The sequence below is a fragment of the Cricetulus griseus genome (genome assembly GCF_003668045.3).
Source record: "Cricetulus griseus strain 17A/GY chromosome 1 unlocalized genomic scaffold, alternate assembly CriGri-PICRH-1.0 chr1_1, whole genome shotgun sequence".
Taxonomy (NCBI): domain Eukaryota; kingdom Metazoa; phylum Chordata; class Mammalia; order Rodentia; family Cricetidae; genus Cricetulus; species Cricetulus griseus.
Window position 1 is genome coordinate 218,343,746 of NW_023276807.1, and position 14,197 is coordinate 218,357,942.

At 47.9% G+C, this 14,197-nt stretch overlaps 1 pseudogene; it reads left to right on the plus strand.

Moving 5' to 3' along the window:
* The first annotated feature begins 13,362 nt into the window (after positions 1–13,362).
* On the plus strand, positions 13,363–13,935 carry LOC107978705 (annotated as a pseudogene).
* Positions 13,936–14,197: the final 262 nt, after the last annotated feature.

The following is a 14,197-nucleotide window of genomic DNA, read 5'->3' on the forward strand; positions in this document are numbered from 1 at the left end:
GGCCCACGAGTGTGGATAAGAGCGCAGCTCTGATTCCATCCCACAGTTAACCTGTGTGTGTGTGGGGTCAGTGTCTTCTACCTTTGGGCTCATGTTTCCATCCTATGAAGAAAGATTGTTGGAACCAATTGGTCTCCAGGAGCCCTTACAGCTGGGACATGACAATCATTCATAGTGATTCCCATCACTTGTGCACTCCTTTCCCCATAGGCTCATGTGTAAGAGATGTGTGAGACCCATCCTGGTGGTGTAGCTTTATCTAAGTACCAGCTCACCATCCCTACTTGGGGTCACAGGGAACCAGTCTTCATGTTGGAGAAAATGGGTTTTTGCCAAGTTTCCATGGAACCCACCTTGCTAACGTCCAGGATGCTGGGTAGTTATGGTGGTTTGAATGAGAATGTTTCTCCCATAAGTTCAAATGTTTGAATACCAGGCTCAGGGTTGGTGGTGATGTTTGGGTTTAGGAGGTGTGAGTTTGCTTGAGGATGTATGTCACTGAGGGCAGGCTTCTCTCTCTTTCCAGCTTGTGGTTTACGATGTGAGCCCTCCATCATGCTTCCCTGTCATGAGGGACTCAGCACTCTAAAACTATTTGTCAAAATAAACTCCTTCTTCTAGAAGTTGCCTTGGTCATGGTGTTGTATCAACAACAACAGAAAAATAACTGAGATAGCAGTATTTCTGTTGGATGACTCTCAAGGACACATAGCCAGGTCAGAAGATAGGCAGGAGGAAATTTTTTTCTAGGAGATTCAAAGAAGATGACCCTAAACTTGGAGTATTTGAAGGGATGGTAAGGGTTGCTTGGGGTCTTTTTTTGTCATTCAAACCATTGTGACTGGGCACTCGGATTTCACTATGCCAGAAACAACCAATCACATAACAGAGTCATGAAGGATTTGAAGACAAGTGTAGGCACCTGGATGTGAATCTCCACTTTTCTATCAGCATGAACTCAGCAGCTTTCATCACTCTTAAAAAAGAGTTGCTGTGAACTCATTGCCTCCAGCTTGCAAGTTCTCATAGCATCATTTACCCTGAAAATCCACTGTGTATTTTACACTAAAGTACTCCAAAGGAAGTGCAGATCTCACCATATATCATGATTTCCAAAGGTACCTCTAAAAGCTATTTTTCTACATAGTCAAAATTACATTAAATCATCCAATCATTATAATAACTGCACAATGCCTCTACCAATACTCCACATTCCAATTTCTACAAATGTCTTACGTGCAGGGTTCAACTTGTGGCCACACATGTCACCTGGAAATACTGCTTTTTCTCAAGATTGGAATCAGTAGTCCTGTGCAATTTCCAGACCATGATTTCTGGGTTCCTCTGGCTGCTTCCTCCTCAGTGCATTTCAACTTACTGCTATGTCCCCTGTCTTCCTCTAAGTCTGCTGAACTGGGGATTCTTCCTAGCTGCAGAAGACTTCTTCAGAGAAAGGGGAAAGGTGCACGTGGTAGAACTCTGTCACCCACACCTTGACTTCAACACCAGGCTCTTTTGTCCTCCCTTCTTTTTGACTAAGTCTCCTTTAAAGAATCCCATACATAGTTTAGTTTGGTTCCATTTGACAAAAAGGTATCAAGTTCCCACTTGTGCCAGGTATGAAAATAGGGGACAAGGTCTCAAAGTTGGATAAAACCCAACCCTTGAACTCAACTAGTGGCTACAATCAGATGCCACCAGCACAGCACAGACAGGCTTTTCTATGTAGCATGTGGAGAACTGGGGTGCAGGGTGTCAGGGACCCCTTAGTTTGTTTTGTAGCCAGAGAGTTACCAGGACGTGTCCCCTGAAGAATGATGGACATTATACCCACCAAGGAGGGTGGGATGCACACCCAGGCAGAGAAAAGACCCAGGTAGAGGCATCAATGTAGGGCACAGCCATATGGTCTCACCCAGGGCAAGCAGGCAAGATGACTAGGGTACAAGTGTGGGAAAGTGTGAATGATGAAGGATAGAGAAGGAAGTGTGGCCCCAGGGGAGCAGAGTGTTCTACAATGAACTTGGACTTTAGCTGGAGGGTGGTAGGGCCTTACTAACAGATGTCAAGAAGGGTACGGCCAGGTCAAATCTACATGTTAAGAGGCCCATGTTGGTGTACTGGGCCAAGGAGGGATACAGGCAGGTGAATCATCCAGGTGGAGACTAGTTCAGAACTGATGAAGCTGGGGTCTGGGCAGTGGAAGAAAGGAATCAGCAGAACTGAAAGAGTAGAGCTAGAGGGCCCATTATTCCTAGGGGGCAGGGCAGAGGGCCAAAAATGCCATTGGTAGATGTCTGGTCCAGATCACTAGACTGATGCTAGTGTCCATTATTTCAGAGAGGGGACAGAATGTGAGGAGGAGATAAAGGTGATTTGGATTATTCTTAGAAATATTTTATTTGTGGTGTTGGAAAAGCCTCCATCACAGCCTCCTCACCGGGACTGGGTGGGTTTAACTAAGAGTGATGCGTGGGTGTTGGGGTGCTCAAGTGTGTATGTCTGAGCTCCAGAGGACATATGAAAAGCACACATGTTGCCAGCATAGCAACTGTCATTCTGAGAATCAGTGGTACCATGGAGTCATAGATAGAAAAGAGCCATGGACCAAGGACAGCAGAGTGGTCCAAGTCAGGAGATGGGGGAAGGGTGAAGAGCATGACAGCCAGAAGGGGCTGAGAAGGGCTTTAAGACTATAGAGATTTCTAGCATTCAATTCCAAAGACCCAACAACTCAGAGCCCCAAAACAGCACTGAAAACTGGGGAACAGGAGATCACGGGTGTCATTTGCCAATGTCATTTGTCTTAGAAGGAAAAAAAGGATTGGTGCTCTGGGTTAGTCTTCCAGCCTCGGTGCCTTATCCCGGGTGGAAGGAGATGGACAGAGAGACTGAAACAAGGGGGAGAAAAATATCTCAAGTCAAAGTACTGGAGTTAAGCAATTGGCACACCAAATCTGTTGACCCAGTCAAATGTTCGTCCCAGAAGCTGAGCCCCTCATCTGTGCCCATGATTCATAGGGACTGTGCTAAGCCCGTGTCCTCCCTTCCAGGAAAATCCCACAGATCAGCTCTGAGTAGAGTGGCTCTCTTACCTTGAGCACCTGCTGTTCCTCAGCCTGTCACCTTCCCCAGCCTCTGAGTGCCTCTGTGTCCTGCCCCTCCTCAAGTTCAGCCCTTTGAAAGGCCTCTCATCTGTGCCAGCAAAAAACCATGAGACCCCCAATAAAAGTGATCCAACTCATTATATTTTTATTGGCCAATTTTCTGTCTCACCCAATTAAGATTCCAAGTCAGAATAGATGTTTTAGGGTTGGATACCATTCCTTCTCTTATTGTATTATTATTATTTGACCTAGAGTCTCACTATATAACCTTAAACTTACTGTCTATTTCATCCTCCTAAGCATATGACTCCACACTCAGAAAACCACATGTAATGGCTCACACCTTTAGTCTCAGCACTCAGGAGGCAGAGGCACAGGGATGGATCTCTGAGTCTGAGGCCAGCCTGGACTACAGAGCACGTTCCAAGACAGCCAGAGCCACAGAGAGAAACAAACAAACAAACAAATAAAAACCACACAGCTGAGCCTAGTCCCAAGGATACATTTACAAAACAGCTCCCACACCTAAGGTTCAGAGAACACTGCCTGAAAGCCGGGATTAGGGAGTGTGCTGAGATTGGGTTTACTGGTCACGTCAGAAGCTATACCCATGTGACTACCTAAACAGTAACTGAACAAGGACAACAATGGACCTGTCAATGTGGGTTGAGGAAAGCCTGAAAGGCCTTAACCCTACACAAGGAACTACAGACAGTTAAGGCATGCTGAGAGTGGGAGAAACTGTCTTCTCCAAGGAAGAGCATATCAGCTGGCTATCCAGTGCAAAACGGTCAGCCCTGAAAATGCATATACAAGTGATAGTATACAGATGCCTGTAACAAGATGCTGTGAATTTGAACACAGCAAGGAGGAGTATATGGGAGAGTTTGAAGGAAGGAAAGGAAAGGGGACAATAATGTAATTATAATCTAAAAACAAAGCAAAAGCCACCCACCTAAGTTGCCCGCCCCAGATTCTGGCTAGGGTGGAGGTCCAATGGAGGGAAGTTTTCAAGCGAGACGTCGAAATCCTTGTTCCAGACCTTCACCCTTGGGCAGGGGTCCCCAACATGCCACTCCACTCCTATGTTCCAAGCACTGGTAGCCAGAGGAGAGTTTTGGATCCCCTGGAGCTGTGTGCAGATGGGTCATGAGCTGCCTGATGTGGGTGCGGGGAACTAAATCCAGATCCTCTGGAAGAGTCAGAAGTACTCTTAACCATCCAGCTGTCTCTGCAGCCCTCAGACACCTCATGACAGCCAGAGCTACAGGGCTACACGGCTGCAGGTGAGATGCTGTAGGTCTTGACCCTCCTGCGAGTCACGTGAGAGCATGCCTCACAGGCCTCCAGCTCTTTGAGGCTGGCATGGTTAACAAAGGACATGGGCCTTCAGGAGACCAGCTCTCTGCCAAGGGGGCTGAGGCCATAGACCAGGCATGGGGAAATGCAGAGACCACGAGAGACATTTTGTGCATATAACCTGAAGTCGCTTTCATAGCCCTCCTGTTTCCGAATGCCTGTGTGATGTGAGCTGAGGGTGGGGGGATTCAGTAACAAGTCATGAATCCCAACAGCTCTGGCTTGGCCAGGATGCAACTGTGGCTGATCCAAGCATCCTGTGGCCTCTACTTTTGCCTACCTGTACCCTCAACTGCTTCCAAGTCTCCCAAGCTCATCCCTTGGAGTAATGTCAGCCTCATGCCTACATTCCCTGTTTTGTTTTTTTGAGACAGGTTTTGCTACGTAGTCCAGGCTGGCTTTGAACTCAGTAGACAGCCCAGGCTACTGGACCCTCCTGACTCAGTCTCCTGAATGCTGGGAGTATACATGTATGCCACCGTGTCAGGTTTTTAAATTTTTAACTTAGTTTAACTGATACAAAGTCTCTTGTATCCCAGGCTGGCCTTGAGCTTGTTATGTGACTGAGGATAACCTTGAATGTCTGATCCTCCTTTGTCTTCCTCCTAAGTACTGGAATTACAAGCATAGGTCACAACTCTCACAGCTTTAAACTTAGTCTCGCAAAACAAAGTACGGCTGTCTACATACTTCTCAATACATGGACACAGATACACACATACACAGACTGACCCATTGGCATACAGACATACATTTGTATATATGACACATGCATACACACACTGACACATGTTCGCAGACACACTGATGCAAACACACACACACTCACACACACACACACTCACACACACACACACACACATGCATGACATGTGCACACATTGACTCATTTAGACGCTGTTATACATGCAATGACATGCATCTGAGCACACTCAGAGGTCACAGGCACAGTGTGACTATAGAAGTACCTCCAAGCGCTGTTTTTTTTTTTTTTTCTTTTTTTCTTGTCCTTGTTTGCAGTCTATAGTACTTGGAGAATGTGAGGCGTAGGAGGCCTTTCAGTTTTGGGTTAGTCTAAAACTCCCTGCACATATTTGGAGGGTGTCCAGACCCCGTGAGCATGCTCACAGAGCAGATAACAGTGACCTTGCTGTCAGGGAGGATGGTCCACTGGGGCCAAGGAGCTATGCTGTCTGTTGAGGTCACTTCTCCTCCCTGCTGCACCTGGTCTGGCTCTGGTGCCAAGACCCCTTCCCAGCACCCGGCTCTCAGCCTTCTGGGCCTGTGTCCTCTGGTGGGAATCAGGCCTCAGCTCTCTAGGAGGAGGCTATGGGCTGAGTACTGACCTTGCATTGTCAAGGTGGAGAAGAGTCCGGCTCTCCCTGAAGACCTGCTGGCTGCTGGTCAAACTCCCCCACATTGCCTTTCAGGAGACGCAAAGCAGGTCTTTATACACTGGCAACTGGCTTCTCAGGGCCAAGTGTAGCTCAACCCAGCTTAGTAATGTGAGGTCCAGACTGGCAGCTCTGACTGAAACATGCATGCAGTGTTTGTGTGTGTGAACTAATGCTTTAAGTCTGGAGCTAGAGACCCAGAGGTCAGGTCATCAAACACTCCTTCTGTACCCATTTAGAGAGCAAGGTGATAGGGGGACTTGACACCTTCCTAGTTCCTGTCTCTGTTGCTTCCCTGACTGTACACATGGAGCCACCCAGGTCAGAACTGAACCTTTTCCCACACGACAATCTTATAAATCCTTTAAAGGCACTATTTTACTTATTTATTTTGTATGTACACATGCGTGTGTGTGTGTGTGTGTGTGTGTGTGTGTGTGTGTGTGCTCGCGCGCGAGCACACACACACACACATGAAGTCCAGAAGAAGATGTTAGGTATCCTCTCTCTCTCTCTCTCTCTCTCTCTCTCTCTCCTCCTTTGGGGCAGGGTTTCTCTTTGAATCCAGGGCTCTCATTTCCTTGCATAGGCTGGAGGCCTGTAAACTTCCAGGGATCTTCCTGTCTCTACTCCCATCAGAGATGGGGTTACAGGCATTTGTGGGGACACTTAGCTTGCTACATGGTTTCTGGGAGATCTAAGTTCTGGATCTCAAGACTGTGGAGTAGGCACCCTTAACTGGAGAGCTGTTTCTCCAACTTTTGCATATCTTTGAAAGTTGGTGCCCTACATTTAGCAAATCCGCATGGACAGCTCAGCTGGGAACTGAGCACAGATGTGTGGCTGGCCACAACAGTTGATGGTGTAGTGAAGGAGGCCAGTGGGAAGACAACAGTGGGCCACAGGTAGGGTGCTGGGCTTTGGGAAGGGAGCTCAGATCCTTGAAGCACTTCAGATTGAGGGGCCAGGGTGTACAAAGTCTGGGGAGTAGTGTGACCCCCTTGACCTTCAGCTAATTCCAAACCCATTTGTACAGGGCACAGACAGCTGAGGGCAGCCAGGATCTGGGCAAGTGACATGCAGGACCCCAAGTGAGTTTTAAAATGTACACCTGTCCTCCAGGTGGAGTGAGAGGGCCATCCAATGTCTTGGCCAGAGTTCAGAAGGGCCTGCTGTGGTGATTTGTGCAGGAGGGGGCTGGTGCAGGAGTTGAGGCTGAGGTCACCAGGCAGAAGGCAAGGAATAGAGTTGAGACCTGGCCAGGCTCTCCTCTGCACATAGTTCCAGGCTCCACTCTGACAGCTCACCAACACCTTGAAATCTCTCCCTGTCAGTCGGTACCTTGGTTGATACCACTTTCTATGGAAGGTTCGAGTATTGTACACAGGGTGGAAAAGCATGTTTTAAAGAGGAAGATTTAGCATTCACTCTTCCTCCTGGGCTCTATCCTTCTGTTACCAGTTGACGTTAGCCCTGTGGTAGCCATAGTCACAGCCAGCTCACACCACAACCACATGGCCTCTTAAAAGCCAGAAGCCTCCCCACCAGGAATCTCCTGGGTGTGCTCCTGGACTGGAACATGGAGGTCAGTGTCACACACTAACAGGAAGAGAGACTTACTGTTACTTACATCCATCCCTCCAGAGTTCGGGTGTATCATATCTACCCTCCTCTGTAAAGCTGAGAAGCCTGGAGCTTTGTCTCTGGGTTGATAATGACTATCAGTTTTGTTTCACCAGCAGGAGAGAAAAACATATACTGCCTTTTCATTTCATGGAGCTGCAAAGAAACTTGCATCTTATTGGAATATATATTATTGATTATATATAATAACAGGTTCATTATATTCATTGTGGCACTTTTATACATGTAGATGACACATTTCAATTATATTCATCCCCAACTACCTTCTCCTTTTTAATATTAAAAACTCTATTTTATGTGTATGGGTGTTTTGCCTGTATACATCTGCGCACTACATGTTTCCACGCCTACAGAGACTAAAAGAGGGCATCAGACTATCTGTAACTGGTGTTGTGATAGTTGTGAATCACTGTGTGGGTGTTAGGACACAAACCTGGGTCCTCTGGAAGAGCAGCCAATGCTCTCCAGAGCCATCTCTCCAGCCCCTCCATTACCTTTTCTTCCCCCCCCTCCTCCCATTGACCTTCTTCTCAATTCATTTCATATCTTTGTGTGTGTGTGTGTGTGTGTGTGTGTGTGTGTGTGTGTGTGTGTGTGATATTCAATGAGTTTCAGCCAGGAGGTTTACAGGAGCATGGCCTTACTAGTGGCTACACTACTGGTTGTCAAAAGCACTTCAAGGAAAGGTAGGGCCTCACGAGTTCCTACATGAAGAAGCATTAAAAACTGTCTCTAAGCCAGGCGGTGGTGGCACATGCCTTTAATCCCAGCACTCAGGAGGCAGAGGCAGAGGCAGGCGGATCTCTGTGAGTTCGAGACCAGCCTGGTCTACAAGAGCTAGTTCCAGGACAACCTCCAAAGCCACAGAGAAACCCTATCTCGAAAAACCAAAACAAACAAACAAACAAACAAACAAACAAAACAAACTGTCTCCAGAAGTTACTGTGAAGAAAATTTTTCTTTCCATTTCAAGGAAACAAGGTGCTGCTAGGCATATAGAGCAGGTAGAGGAACCCCTTGGCTCTGCCCACCTTCCGGAAGCCCCAACTGGCCTTCGGGCTGGCTTGTGGCCCACCAGATAAACTCTGGAAGGACTTAGTTTTCAAGGAGGACTGTTCTGAGATCACTCTACTGGGCCAGGAGAGAGGCTGTTGGTGGGGTATGCTTCTCTTTTCTGGGACCTCTGAAGGAAAGAAAGGGGGTTGGAGTGTGTGTGTGTGTGTGTGTGTGTGTGTGTGTGTAGTGGGGGTCAGGTTATTAGGGGTGGAGGGAAGGTAACTATTTGATTAATGGGTGTCCTGTGAACCTGCACATTTGCCCAAGGCTGCATTCCTGGGCTTTCAAACTCAGGGCAGTTTGATAAGCTGAGACCAAAGTCCCCTTTACTCCCAACAAGAAGAGCAAACAGGGCTACTCGCTAATCCCGGCCCTGGCCTCCACAACCGTTTCTCGGCAACCAGTCTGCCAAGTGGCCTTTCACAGGCCAATCAATGAAGCAGCCTCGGTCTTCTGGGAAGCCGTGGCCAGTTCGTAGTATAGACTCTCGCCTGAAAGGAGGGGTCTGAGGAAGGAGGCCAGAGCATACATGCACCTGAGCGTTGCTCTGAAGGCCCTTCGTTGCGAAGCCTCTATCATGCAGCTAACGCTCCTGGCTGGGACTCTTCTGTAGGACGCCCCTTCCACTCCTCTTCCGGCCGCGGTTCCACCGAGCAGCAGTTTATCAGCCAACCTCTTTCCGTCCCTCTGGGGCCTCTCTGAATGCTCTATCCAACCCACAGCCCCTGGCCTAGTTCTTTCTCCTCTAGGGAGGCTTTCTTGCCCCTTGAGCACATGGGAGGCCCTCCCTCCTCTGGCCTCCTCTTGCTGCTAGAGTCCGAGCTCAGAGCTCAGGGAGCACCAACTATTCCCTACCTTGTGCGTGTCTTGGTTTAGTATTACCAGCTCCATAGTCAGCACATAAAGTGCAATGTTTAAACTTCGGGTGGCCCTCAGCATAAGGTATACTGCTAATTTTGACACCATGAGACTATGGAAGTGGGTATGTGAGAGCAAAGAACAGGGCCAGTGCAAGGGATTAGAAGCACCAAGGCTGAAGGAGTCAGACAGGGAGAGGGGAAGGCTCTTGGAGTTAGGGGAAATACCTGTTTCTCAGAAGTCCTAGGAGATACCTGTGGGGTTGTGTCCAGCCTGGACTAGCTCCCATTCTCCTGTCTCAGCATTCTTCCTTCTGGTGGGGCCCATGCTCTTTATCATGTTTTCAATTTGTTCCTTCTTCTCAACCGGAGATGATTTTGACTATGATGGTGGACCTAGAGGACCTTCAAGTCACCTGTATAGAGATGAGCAGACAGAGTCATATCTCCATCTTAGATGTTTGATTCTGAGGGGACTTAAAGTAGCCAGGGTTTGACCTTACACAAGGAGAGGCTGGGAGTAGGGCAGTAAGAGAAGAGGGCAGCTGAAATGAAAAACACATGGTGGGCCCTAAGGCACTTTTGCTCCAGGTAGACTTGGAGTCACAGAACTCCTGAGAGGAAGTGCTGGAAACAGCCTAAGCACAGATGGGAACTCAGGCTTAGGGAGGTTAAGTGACTCCCCTCAGCACATATGGATAGTCAGTGATGGGCTGAAACCATGTTGTGGTGGAATTATTCCTGCCTTTGGCCCAGCAGCTCTGTAGGGTCAAGCTCATGTCTCAGAGAAACTGGTTTCATCCATATCCCTCACTTGGAAAGAATTTTTATCAAAAATATGAAGCACAGCTTTGCTTTTGTTTTTGTGGCCTCTCTCTCTGTCTCTGTCTATATATATATAGATATATATATAGAGAGCTCAGTGTGACTTATAACTCACTGTGTAGCCCACCCTAGCCTTGAACTCATGGTCCTCTTGTCTCTCCTTCCCAAGGGATTAAGTTTGTACTATCTGTCTCAGTTGGGGTTATTATTGCAGTGAAAAGACATCATGACTATAGCAACTCTTACAGAGGAAAACATTTAATCGGGGTAGCTTACACTTTCAGAGATCTAGTCTATTATTATCATGCAGGACATGGTGGCACACAGGCAGACATGGTGATGGAGAAGGAACTGAGAGTTCTACGTCTTGACCTGCAGACTTCAGGAAATGAGCTGAGTACCCACACTGGGTGTAGCTTGAACATATGAGACCTCAAAGCCCACCCTCCAATAAGGTCAAACCTATTCCTATTCCATCTTGTCCTTAGTATGATTCCTGTGGAGAGATTACAAATACAGGTGTTGGGCCCTATTCAGAGGTTAGGAGCAGCTCCCTAGCAAGTTCCCAGAGTAGTGTGCTATAGGTAATGTCTAGGTAGAATCTTGGATAAGAGTGCTCAGGAAAGCAAGGGTGGGAGCAGGGGTTGGAGGGAGGGATGAGGAAGGGAGGAAGAAAAGGAGGGTAGAAGAAGAGGAGGAGAGAATTCAGTGAAGCCTGAGGTCCCTAGAAAAGACCTTCTCTGATGTCTCCTAAGAGTACCTATGGATGTCTGGGGGCTTACAAGGAGAAAAAAAGCTTCAGGCAGCCTGGGTAAGTCCTAAGCATCTTTTATGACAGAGGAAACTGCCAATATTGCTAGAGGACATTTTTAGAAAGTTAGGAGTACAGACAAAGGTTAACTTTAGCTTCTTCCTAATAATAAAAATGTCACAGAAGCAGCAGCCTGAAGACCATGCTGTTCACTTGCCCCAATAGAACTGGGCAGTCATCCATCATCACTCCCAGATGCTGAGTGGATGGACCTTTCTTAGTGAAGCAGGTCCAGGTTATGTTTTGTCCCTGATGCAGGTCTGAAGAAACAAAGGAAAACCAGGTACAGTGAGGATGGGGTTGGAGAAGCAGGACGCCTTAGAGATCCTGGCGTGTCCCCAGCATTCTTAGCATGATCTGATCCTCCGGCACCATGTGTATTTTGTGTGCTGTAAGCAGTGAGCCTCACAACGTTTTCCAACAAGAGGGCTGTATCTTGCTTTCTCCTCACACAGGTCCCAGGCCATGTAAGGGAAAGAAAGTCGTCTTTGCATAACAGAGGAGAGGGTCAGCTCACCTGCCTCTCCAGGTCTGGGTGCAACACTGTGGAGACACTGTCACAAGGGCTCCAGACTGTTGCCCAATATCCTGGGTGAGGTTGCCTGTCACCTCATTCTCCCTTTTCCCCGATGTTAGTCTCCAGGACTACTCTTACCCAGCAAATTTTCACTCTCCAGCCTCACTCAAGGCTTCAGCAAAATGTCTCACCACCCTGCCTCCCCAGCCTGTCCCTACCCACCAGACCACTTTCTCCCCCTTTCCTCAAAAGTGTGTGAAGGGAAAAGGAATTCCTTTCCATTATCCTCGGGCCTCCAAAAGGACAGGCCGAGAAGTGTGAACAGAAAGCTCTTGCCAAGCGTGCCCAAGTGGTTATTTTAATCGTGTGGAACAGCTCCCTCTTCATGGAAAATTTTCTACTCCAACACCTGCAGCATTAAAGGCGTCCTGGCTCTGACTCCCCTGGGCTACCGGGAGTCACTCTTTCACCAGGGCAGGCTGCCAGCTCAGGTAATTATTCTTGCCCTTCCTTGCCCTTGGCCCCCTTCCTTCCCAACATACCCTGCCCTCCTGTGGGAGCAATTCTGCCTGACTTCTTGCTTTCACGGCTTCTGGAACCAGCATGCAGGCAACAATGGTGCCTACTTCCTTACCAAAGGCATTTCTGGGCTTCCTGGGTCCAGCTTGTCCCTGCCCTCTTGTGTTCCTCCGTTTCTTTGCTATTTCATTTGGACGACAGAAAGAACATTGAGGCTTAATTTATGCAGAAGACGGTGTCTCTGCGCCATAAAGCTGTGGCTGTCATGTTCTTCGACACAAACCCCAACTACTTCATGCTCCTGAATTCATTGAGTAGGACCAGTCAAACAGGAAACCACTGAGTCATTTCAGATGCTTCCTCTGTCATGTCCTCTGTCATGTCCTCTGTCATGTTGCCACGTGCAACATTTACCTGTCCACACCCTGTGTGCCATAGCATCCTTTCTATGGCAGTCACAGTGATCTCCCCACGCACCAATATTAACACAAGAGAAGGAGGGCCATTAAAGGAAGATGGGGACAGGGGACAGGGGACAGGGGACAGGGGACAGGTGGAGACTGACTGCTGACACTGATTCCCGCTTATACACTAGAATTTGGATGATCATCCCAGATGGTGTGTTCCCTGCAACTGCACTAATTTAGGGACTTGGTAACAACTGCATACTAGTTTTATCTGACCAACACAGACAACTATGTTGCTTGGTACAGAAGGAAGCTCTCTCTCTCTCTCTCTCTCTCTCTCTCTCTCTCTCTCTCTCTCTCTCTGTGTGTGTGTGTGTGTGTGTGTGGTCTGTGTGTGCACGAACTTGTGTACACATTTGTGTGTATGTGGAGACTAGAAATAGAGTGTTTTCTTCAATCACCCTTCACCTTATGTTTGAGGCAGGGTCTCTCATTGAACCTTGAGCTCACAGATTCTGGTCGACTGGCTGGTCAGCAAGCCCTAGATACTCCTGCCTGTGCTTCTCCGGCACTAGGATTATAGGCACAGGCCAGCTTATATGGATTTTATGCAAGTCCTGGGGATAGAACTGAGGTCCTCATTTTATACAGTGAGAACTTTGTTGACTGAATCATCTCCACAGTTCCAAGTACCTAGCTGATCTTTGGTGTGCAAGGCTCTGCCCTCCTGTAAGGCCATTTGGACGACCACTTTTGTCCTTGGCTGAGGACTAGTTTACAGTCCAGGAGTCATAGGGGAGGCCCTGAAAACAAAGCCTGGAGTAAATCTGACTTTAAGAACTGTCACCACGCTCTTCCTGTAAGCGACCTGAGGTAACCTGTGAAGATGGTTGGCTACTCTCTCAACCCAGAAAACCCTACAAAATCATGCAAGTCAAGAGGTTCAAATCTCCGGGTTTACTTTAAGAATACCCGTGAAACTGCCCAGGCCATCAAGGGTATGCATATCCAAAAAGCCACCAAAATCCTGAAAGATGTCACATTGAAGAAGCAATGTGTGCCTTTCCGGGGATACAATGGTGGAGTCGGCAGGTGTGCCCACGCCAAACAGTGGGGCTGGACACAGGGTCAGTGGCCAAAAAAGAGTGCTGAATTTTTGCTGCACATGCTTAAAAGTGCAGAGAGTGATGCTGAGCTTAAGGGTCTAGCTGTAGATTCTCTGGTCATCGAACACATCCAGGTGAACAAAGCACCTACAAGCTGTCGACGAATTTACAGAGCGCACGGCCAGATTAACTCTCCCTCTGCTCCCTCTGCCAGATCGAGATGATCCTCACAGAAAAGGAACAGATTGTTCCCAAGCCAGAAGAGGAGGCTGCACAAAGAAAAAGATATCCCAGAAGAAACTGAAGAAACAAAAACTTACGGCACGGGAATAAATTCAGCATAAAATAAATACAGATAAAAGAAAAAAAAAAAGCTGTCTCAATCGGGGGCTCAAGAATCAGTAATAGAAATGCCCACAGTAGCTGGCGAGGTGGCTCCATGTGTGGCCTGCAGCACAAGTCTGACAACCTGGGTTTGATCCCTGGAACCCACAATGGAAGAAGAATTGAAGTTGTTCCCTGACTTCCATATGTATGCCGTGGCATTTATACCTCTACACACACACACACACACACACACACACACACACACACA